At 41.1% G+C, this 10,247-nt stretch overlaps 1 long non-coding RNA gene across 1 annotated transcript in view; it reads left to right on the plus strand.

Annotated features, from left to right (window-relative positions):
* LOC121096213 overlaps positions 1-7,056 on the plus strand; it is a 48,303-nt gene extending 41,247 nt beyond the window's left edge. The window contains exon 7 of the long non-coding RNA XR_005830407.1: positions 4,113-7,056. This is a non-coding gene — a long non-coding RNA (uncharacterized LOC121096213). The remainder of the gene's footprint in view (positions 1-4,112) is intronic.
* Positions 7,057-10,247: the final 3,191 nt, after the last annotated feature.

The following is a 10,247-nucleotide window of genomic DNA, read 5'->3' on the forward strand; positions in this document are numbered from 1 at the left end:
TGTCAGTGAGAAATAATGGCATGAAGGAAAACATTATAGACATACTGAGATTTTAACATTAAAATGCCACACAGCTACTAACTTTTCCAATTTGGTCTAAGTATCTAGATGACCTCCTACAGGCCAATCTTAAATTACAGTTTCACAGAATAAAAAAATGAACACAACAGCTAAACTACAAGTTTTGTTTTTCTCTCTTGACGGCTTTTAGACCTGATCTGCCTGGAAGTGGGTCTTTCACAGCTGTTGCTACTAGACTTTTGGTTTGAGATCTTGGAAACTCAGGGGTTTAGGACTTAGGACTTGATAAATTTGACAAACTGAACTTTTCTAGAGAAACATATTGCTGATATGCAAGGCAAAATTTGGGTAGGATCTTCCCACAGGTTGACTAGTTATCCCAGACAGCACTAGAACGTGACAGCCTTGGGACTCGAAGGAGACGTCTGCATTTGAAAGTGTTTCTGCTCCCTGGTCACAGGAACGGGAGGGGCAAACCCTCTAGCACAGCTTCAGCTAACCTGGTTTATACTGCTCAGGCTTCTGCCAGTTCGATTAAATAAAATAAGCTGGGGCAGCAAGTTCTTCCTCTAGCGCTAGACCTATGCCTTCATTGGTAAAAAAATATTTCATTGTGTTCCTGAATTGTACTACCATTTCAATCTTTAAGAACTAAAATGGCGTTATGCTTTAGCACCTGGGAAAAGGAAGGGGAAAAAAAGAAGGGGGGAGGGGAAGAGGTCCAACTACATACAGAGTCTTTCCAGAGCTTTCTAAAGCCTGCTAGAGGAGCGCCCCGGCGCTCATTTTGGCCCTGCATAAACCGCACATTTCCAGCAGTGGTGGAATGGCCACTCTGGAGCTGGCAACGCTGTGGATGGCAGAACTGTCCCAGAGGCTGTGCCTGCAGGGGCCCCCAGGCCTCCCGCCCCCTCTGCCAGCAAGATTTGGGCTCCACGAACTCTGCCAAAATTCCCCATACCCGCTCAAATAGGCTTGGCCGCTCACCTGCCCGTTTTTATCCCACAAATGTCCCCCTTGCAGCGTATGTGCGCTGTGCCATCAGTGATGTGCCGTGTGATTCCTTTAGCTTCAGGTCTCCAGGGTGCTTACCTTCCTATTGCCCAGGTTTTGCAAGCTCACACATTCTTTCTATATAGTTTTCTTATTACATGTTATACTGTATATAATGATAGAATATTCTATATGCTATGTATGTCTATAAGAGCTACAGACAGAATGCATAATACGTATTCTTTATGTACACCTCCATTTCTAAACAAGATCAAGATACAGTGAAAGCACCCAAAACACCAAGAAAGGTTTACGTGTTGCATAAGAAAAGTTCAGCAGTTTTTAATCAAGATTTTTGGGATTTTCAGAGAGTTGCAATGCCATCATATCACGATAGCTTAAAGTCTATTGAAACCCCTTAACAAAGTGTATGTAGTTAACTTAGGACTTGTTACAAATTACTAAAGCGCCATCCGAAAAGTTCAAATGTCTCGGAAACAGATCCAACAGAAACATTTAATAACTAAACAAGAATAAAGGATGGATTTATGACTGCTGTTTAGTTTGGGGTCTGTTGGAAGTCAATGCAAAAAATTCACAAACGCTTTCAGACCTTCTGTTAAACGAACACTGCCTGCAGAAAACTGAGTATTTATTACGGCAACTGATGTGAATTGCCAAAGGTAGGGAGTTTCCAATAAATAGGACTCCAGTTTTAAGAACAACCTGTTAAAGTATTTGTATGTGTCATTTTATTACAGCATCTGCTTTGGCTGAAACCAAGGTCTCCAGGGCAATTCTGAACTTTCAAGTCATCTATAGAATCAAATGTTTTCATCTACATATCTTTTTTACTTCAAAAAATGAAAAATATTACATAATTCAGAGAAAATTATGTTTGATCATGTTTCATTGATGATATTCATGCAGTTTTCCATGCTGACAAGAGTCTCAGAATATTTTCTGAAATGTTAGAAATGCCTTTAGAGATTTTTGGCATTTCACAAAATCTGAGTAATTTTTCAAAACAAGGAACAGTCTAGAAACACTGCCAAGTTAGTTGGGTACTGAGTGGTCTAATTTATGAGATCAGGTGGCCACTGAAAAGACACTTAAGTGATGAGATCTTGCACACATTAGTTTCCTGGGAATTCAAGCAGTATAGAAAGGCTTTGCTTACCAAACAAACAGCATATTGCTCTCCGTTGACTTTAGCTGCAGAATGTTTAACTACACTGGTTTAGCTGTTCAGCAAAGGTGTATTTCACTCTGCTTTACTTTGCTTTTAGTAACAGCTCTGAGTTACTTTGTGGGAACCCTGTGTCCTGTTTATCTCTCTCTGGAAGCAAGCAAAACTCCCGGTTTCATAGGAAAGGGAAGATCGGGCATCTGTCCTGTCCAAAGAGCCTCTCTCTCTGCTGGGTGAGACAGAGATGAGCTCTTCGAGCATTGCTTCTGCTGGGAAGTATTAAGAGGGAGTTATGGGCTTGGTAGGGCTAAAATCAGCGATCAGTACGTGCCACAGATTCGTGGCTCCGAGCACTGAACGGGAGCAGAGCAACAGGCTGTGTCTGCTAATCCTTATCCCTTTCTTTCTGCACATCTTCTGTGTGACAAGGAGGGATCACGGGTCACATTCGGCCCCAGCCCCAGCCCTTCTTTCACAGTTGTGAATCAAGACACACTTTGGCAAAGCCGGGGTGGCAGTCACCAAAAAAAAAAAAGCCACAGCACAATGAAAGCCACCAAATAGTTAATAAACTATGAAATCATGTGTAGACATGAGAGTGGGAGGAGAACTACCCAACACCTTATTTACAAAGGAGTAAAGACATAAAAGATGACCTTCTGTGACCACTAAAGGAATAACTTCATCAGGACATAATTGTGCCAGAACATGACCAGACGCTTGCATGTCAATCACGCTGAAGTGCCGGATACAGTAGTCATTTGCAAGAGGTTTTGAGTGAAGGAGGTGGGGGTTTTCTTGCTTTTCACGGGTGTTTTCTTTTTGAGTACAGTTTTTCTCTCTGATAGGCAGTTTGTGAACACTTCGAACTGAACACTGGAATCCTTAAACTTAGGTTCCCTAGTCTGGATGTGATGCCTTTACGCACTGGGAAGAAAATAAATATACACTCATGTGTTAAGGTTCATGGTCCTGCGATCGTTGTGCATCCCAGTCAACAAAACAGTCATTTTAAAATGGCCAGCGTACCTGTGCATTGCTTGAGCATTGTGTGATGAGCAGCAAATCATAGTGTTTTTTTAAAAAAATAGACATGCCCTATATCTTTGCCTCAGACTAATGGCTGAGTGACTTAAAACCCACCTAACATTAAAACCAACACTCGTACTTCTCCAGAAGAAGCATGTCACTATTGGCGGGTGCACAGAAATCAGATCTGCTGCAATCCCTGCGTGATTCTTGCTGTGAGGCACACTTTATCAGCTATAATATGTGCATATTGTCAATGTTCTCCAAAAGGCAGAATATTGCAGGACAGATTTTTATTTCCAGCAGGCTGGAACGTGGCACGGGGAGATATATTTGATGTGGGCGATTGACACGGAGTTTCATATGTGCTGGTTTTCCCAGAAAGGCAGCATTTGAGTGATCAGCAATAGTTGTAGGAAGAAATGGAGGGTAAATATTGCTGCAGGTATGGGAAAAGTAGTAGAAATCACGTACTCTGTGTAGCTAGTATCCATGCATTAGTCTTAATGTAGGGTATAATTTCTCAGCTAGTTACATATTATTTAATGAAAGTATTTCATTAAATTTATCTACTTTTAGAAAGCAAGTAAAAATGCACAGCTTTGTCCTAAAAATGTTGGCCTCTACATGCATTAAGAAAGCCAGGGGAGGAAGTGGAACAGAGACCACAGATAAGCCACATTTTAACACCAAAACCTGTCGTCTCCCTGTGCGTCTTCTCATCTGTGTTGCTTTGCCTTCCTTAACATACGGGTAGGGAAAGATGGATTTGTAAGGCATTTATAGCACGGTACACAGCAAACCACTGCTTCTTCATCTCTTTCAAAAATACTTCAGTTCACTAAACATTTGGAAACTCTTTTTCATTTATTTGCTTTAGGTGGATCAACTTCAATTTTTGCTTTTTCCATTTTTTAAGCGCATAAACAGAATGCTCCTGCTGTCCGTTTTGTACTATAAAGAAAACCCTTTACACCTATCAGTGACATCATGGTGAACTGCAACAGCAACACAAAAGCAAAAGAATTCCTGCTTAGACTACTGCAGCTTGGAGATGAGTCAAAACTGGATAAAGTATTGAACGGTGACTACTGTCAGCAGCTGACTTCTGCCAAAAGCAACCTTCACAGATCCAGAGCGGGAAGTTTACATCATCAAAAACATCCCACAAGCATAATGGATGCAATTCAAGCACTACCCGCAGGACTGCTTGGTGGCACAGAACTACTGACACCCACCACATCGTATCAACACAGAATAGCTACACAGACACACGTCCTGAAGACTTTCCCATCCCCTCTCTGCAAGCTGAAGTCTAGGTTGTATAGCAGGCAAAATACTTCCATACTTGAGGAAAGGAACAAAAAGTGAAGTGCCTATGGTAGCTCTGTTGGCTTCTTTACTATTGTGGCTATTTGTTTATTATCGTTTGTCAAGATTTACGGCTGTTTAGAACAAAACAAGCACTGGTTTTGAAAGGTGGCTTAATGAAAGGAACAAGTTTCAACTTTGTTCCCTGCTTTCATACAATCAGAGGTTATGTTTATTTAGAAAGCTAACATTTATACAGATTATGCACTCTCAGTGGTTCTATGCCAAAAAACACATAACTAAAATGGGTCTTTCCATCACTCTCTCAGTTTTGACCTATGATTGTTTTTGCAGGAACTGGATCTTTTAAGCAATAGCCTCTGGTAGAGCAAGAGGAAAGCATGGCACCTTGTGCAATAATTCGCAAACCACGGCTTGAGCAAAAGGATACACAAAATGTATTTGAATCACTCAACTGTCCAGACTACTCCAAACGCTATTTGATTAGGATAATTGCCAGTGAGAGTGGGAAAGGTCATCAAGCAAAGCTAGATGATGGAGGAAGGTCACCAGTTTAAGGAAGTTGAATTTTTACATAATGTGAGACTTTTGATTGATTAAGCCATGCAACAAAATTTCCAAAGTATTGAAAAGAGTAAAATGAGAATAAATAGATGGCAAATTGACCTGGAAAAGTCACTGAATAATTACACAAGTTGTAAATTTGCTTTTGTTGTACGTGCTCCTCATTACCCTGCTATTGAAAATGTTTGAAATATTGCTATTTTTTAAATGAGCAGGGTCTTAAGAAAGAAATGTTTGTCTCACGTTTGTATGCAAGTGTATATTTTAAAGTCTTTTTAAAAATTGACTCACAGCAAAAATGGAAAATTATTATGCTCAGAAAGATCTACCTGGTCACTTTCCTGCTATTAACAGATTGTCTTTCAGAGGAAATACCCAGCCTGGCAAACGCCATTTATCATTCAGTGAGTATATATGATACAGAGGCATGTGATTAGAGAGTGCTTCAAAACTCTGATTTTTCTCAGTTGAATATCTTTCATAGGAGACAATGGTTTTCCTATGGAACCATTCTACAAATTGAAAATGTATATATATATAAAAAAGTCATTCTGCTTTCCAATATTTTTCCAGCTGAAAAAGTGACAAAGCTTAAGGATGTGATTCCGCTCCCTCCCCTCCCCATATTGTCTCACTTTCTAAAAGTTTTCCAACTGGCAAAACAGTCAGTGTTACTTTGTGTTCTTTCCTGCCTTTAGAAAGAAAATAAGTTTAAAGTACAGGAAAGCCCTGTTTGAAAATAGTGCTGGTATTTCTCCGTTTTGAACTATTTTTGGCAAAAAGAGTAGCATCAAATTATTTTTCTTTTCACAACTATGAAATGAAAAAAATCACTAGTTCAGAAAACATGCCTCTCTGTAACATCTTCCCCAACTTCCCAGAAGCACATTTTTAACTTGCAGTTATTCTTCACTTGCCTTTATGCAGCACTTGAGACTGCTCAACTATGAGCAGTTGAGAGTCAGAGTCTCTCAACAGATTTTTTGGGTATTTTCCTTTAAATAGAGATCTGTAGGCTGATTTGCATCAGCAAAGTGTTCATTAAAAAGGATTAAGCATGGTTAAGTGCCACAGCCCCATGAAAGAAAGCAAGGCTAAAAACCACGCACCTTGTCTCCATTGACAGTGTCAACCCAAGCATCCTAATTTGTCCCATATATCAGGAAACCTAAAACTTTTATAATGTAGCCCAAATTACTACTTCAGCAGGTGAGTAAATAATCACTGTTGACTTCTTCCCTGCACAACATTTACCTCAGGGTTATGCGTTGGTGGCATAAAATGGGCTGTAATTGGGGGTCAGGAGGGTGAGGGGTGGCCAGTCAGCTTTTCCTCCTGCTCAGCCATTCCTGCCTTTCCCCTATTCCTTCCTAAAGCAAGATTTAAGCAGCTAACTCGCTTTGCTTTGGCCCTGGATGGAAGAGGGTGTATGTGCTGGATGACCCAGGGCTTCTTTCAGCAGCTGCAGGCACATAACTCCCTTAGCACGGGGTTTGGGACCACGGGTGGGGGCAGACGTGCCTTAGCCCTGCTTGGGGAAGCCTCACAGTGTGGAGAAGCACCCCCAGACCCAAACTAGTGGAAGAAAACCTTGACCTGGAAAGACAGCAGGGATTCCTTTCATCTCCCGTGATTGCATTTTCATTGAGGGTGAGGTAGCTGGGCTCCTTTCTGTCAATAGCTTCTCCCTATTTCAGAGACGGAGCTAAAAGCTGCTAAGTGACAGCAGGATCCAGAGGCGGGTGAACCTGCTCTGCATCTTCCCAGAACATGCACAGCTGCCTCAAAGTGAAGAAAATGTTGCAATTTACATTTATTTGCTGAGCTGCCCCATTTCATTGGGCAGGGTTACCCCTTTCCACCCTGTCATGTAAGTGCTGCAATTAACTGGCGTGCTGCTACAAATAAAGATTTCTCTTCAAACAAAGGAGAGGAGGTTTCTGACTTTCAATATATTTTTGATCACCTACAATCCTACAAAGTTTACTGAAGCTGTTGTAGAGTTTAGCAGCCTTTCATCCTGTAATTACATGTTGTGTCTCAAGAATTATATTAAAGCTGGGGATGGAAGATTCTCAGAAGACTTAATAAATAACTGAAATGCATAAGACTCTCTTTATTCAGAAAATCTGCCTGGAAAGCTCATAAGAAAAGGCTTTCTGCAAGATTTTCTATACTTCCTACTTGAAGGCAGGCTGGAAATCTGAGAAGAGCCTTTCTGTTCCAGCTAAAGTAGGTAGGTGCCAGGGTTTTAGGAGACTGAAGGAGAGGCAAGGGGAGGAAAATGGAGATACACCTTTTTCTTCAGAAATTCAGGTTCATCTTGAGTTTTTGTTAAAAGTTAAGATTCACTTTCATTTTGTCTGAAAAAAAATTCTTCACTTTTATTTTGTCTAAACCATCTGGCTGAAGTACAGCATGGGCTGGGCTTGCCTGAGAAGTCACATTGAATTAATAGGTCTATTCACTAAGCATAAGTTGAAGCCTGTTTGTAAACCCCTGCAAGAGCTAATCTGCTCTGTGCACCTCTTGCCAGGCACACGGGAACCTCTCCTGCACTGCACGGAAGACCAGCTCAGCCCACATTATCTGAGATGTGCTTGCACTGGGCTTGACCCAAGTCCAAAGCTGAACTGCACTTCCAGGGTGGCCTTTGGTCCAGGAACATCAGTCAATACGAACTTTTTTTTTGATGTGTGATGCTACTTTTTCCAAAAGAACAAAAGAACTCTGCTTGTGTTATTTAAGACAGCTGTGGTTCGGTTTTTAAGGTACTGACACAGGCTCCATAACTGATAACCACTCGACAGCTTGGAAACTATGACTTGAAATTGGCTAGTTCTTAAATGGGAGGGAGATCACCTGAGACCTTAAGCAGAAATTATGGCATGAAAGGCAAAGCATCGGGCAAATCCTTTACTGTGTTTTCATCTCTGCGGAGGAATACACATGTGTATAGAGAGGTGGGCAAAATGTGCTTAGGTACCTGTGATACAGAGTAAGACTCCTCCAGAGCAGTAGATGCGCAGCCGCAAGTACAGTTTGAGTAAGTAAATAGATACATGAGCATGTAATGTTCCAATCACAAGCAAGCAAAAAAAAAAAAAAAAAAAAAGAAAAAAAAAAGTCTGAATCATGGATAACAGTCAAAGATATTTCAAGTGAAGAATTTAAGAAGCTAAGAAAGAAAATGGGAACTAAACTGTAGACAAATTCTAAAAGAGCCATTTTTTTTTTTCCCAACCAAGCTTTGGATCTAACTTTCAATAGCAAGAAATGCAGGTTAAGGATACACAATAACTACGAGCTCAGAACTGCAACATTTTCCCACAGAGAAGGGTGCCATGATTACACAGGGTAGGTGTGAACGCTCAGTATATCTCCCAGAAGCTCCAGCCTATGTTGCTTTTGGACTTTGAGACCCGGAAACCAGAGCCACCAACCACACTCACGCAGAGGCACACAATGATTCCAATGCCAGCCCTACAAATGAAAGACACACCTGCCTACACCCCAGAAAGTGGCATATATAATAGTAATATAGCAGCAAAAACGCAATTTCAAAGAAAAAAGGAACAAAGCATCAGATTTTAGTTTGGCTTCAATGTGACTATGGTGTAAAGGACACACAAAGTGAGTTCTACCAGTGATTTGCTGCCATCCATCTCCAAAACAGTGCTGGGTGCTGCATTTTTCAGGTTCCTTGCTTGAAATGAGGCAGATTTTTTAGTTTGTTTGTTTGTTTTCAGTCCCCTAAATGCTTTCCCTCTTGAAACCAGTGCCTGCTAAGGTGTCTCATGCCTGACAGCCACGGCCAAGGCTCTTTCAGTAGAGTAGTTCTGTCCTATACTGTGCTACCAAGAATAAACACTGTATGAGCATAAGTGCCAAAAGAGAAAAAAAAAACACCCTCCCTTTCATTTTTTTTTCCCTTGCAAGGCCAAACATGCTGTCTTTGGACACATTTCAATCCTGCTTTAATTCATTAAAAAAGTGAAACAAAATCACCATTTACATCCTTGACAGCTGGCAGGTTTTATGTGTTCTTACGGCTCCTGCCAAGTCAAAAAAAAGTTTTCATTCAGCTCTGTCATGGATCTTTGGAGTGCTCAAAGTGTGAGAGATGTCAAAATGTACTCATAACAATGACATACAGTACCTGAAGGCAGGAACGTATTATGCTAATGTACTGGTGTAAAGGAAGTTACAATTCTTCTTTTAGTTTTATTTAAAAAAATAATAAAATAAAAAAAACCCAACATAAAACACCACAACAACATCAGAAAACATACCAGTCCCGAAAGAGGGAGCATTTTGCTTTCTACAAAGCCATCTGATATATTCCAAGAGCTTTCCGTTCATCAGATTGCATTCCAGCATGTACTAGGGGAGGGGAAAAAAAAAAAAAAAAAAAAAAAAAAAAAAAAAAAGGCATCTGGTGTTTTATTAGCATTTCTTGATTCCTATTACTTCTGTGAGATGGCAATGGTTGTGCAGTTCAGGTGCTGGGAAGGACTGGCAAAGAGCTACGGGCAGCTCCTGCCGCTGCTGCAGACCCGGTGGCGGGGAGGAAGGCACTCTCCCCCAGGGCCCTGCGGGAACAGTTTGCACTCCTACATGATTATATTTGCAATAATAATTTGCAAAAAAAAACCCCAAAAATCAAACAACAATGCACCAAATGGAAACGTTATAGTGATGTAAGGCAGCGACAAACACCGCCTTGCAACCATTTCAGTAGAAATAAGGAACAGAAATGATCTCCAGCTTACATTTTCTGCCGTTCTCCCACAGCCCTAGTAAAACAGCAACAGAAAGTAACCCCCTTCCAAATCCACGGCAAACACTCACGTAGCAGAGCGGAGGCACGATGCAAACCCCCAGTGTTTTATGCCACAACGCATGTAGACCACAGGCTAGATCACAATCCACAGAACGTATAACCCGCAGGCACCCAATCCAACCCTATACATCCGAGCCGTATACAGTCAACGCATTTCTTTGCCAGAAAGGCATCGTACAGAAAAGCCTGGCAGCTGTTTGAACTCTGTGGCATTAGGTAAAGTCATCTAGATTACAGTTCAACAGAATCTTAGTTGCCACTTGAATTTTGGTGGGG

The sequence above is a fragment of the Falco naumanni genome, chromosome 1 (assembly GCF_017639655.2).
Source record: "Falco naumanni isolate bFalNau1 chromosome 1, bFalNau1.pat, whole genome shotgun sequence".
Lineage (NCBI taxonomy): Eukaryota > Metazoa > Chordata > Aves > Falconiformes > Falconidae > Falco > Falco naumanni.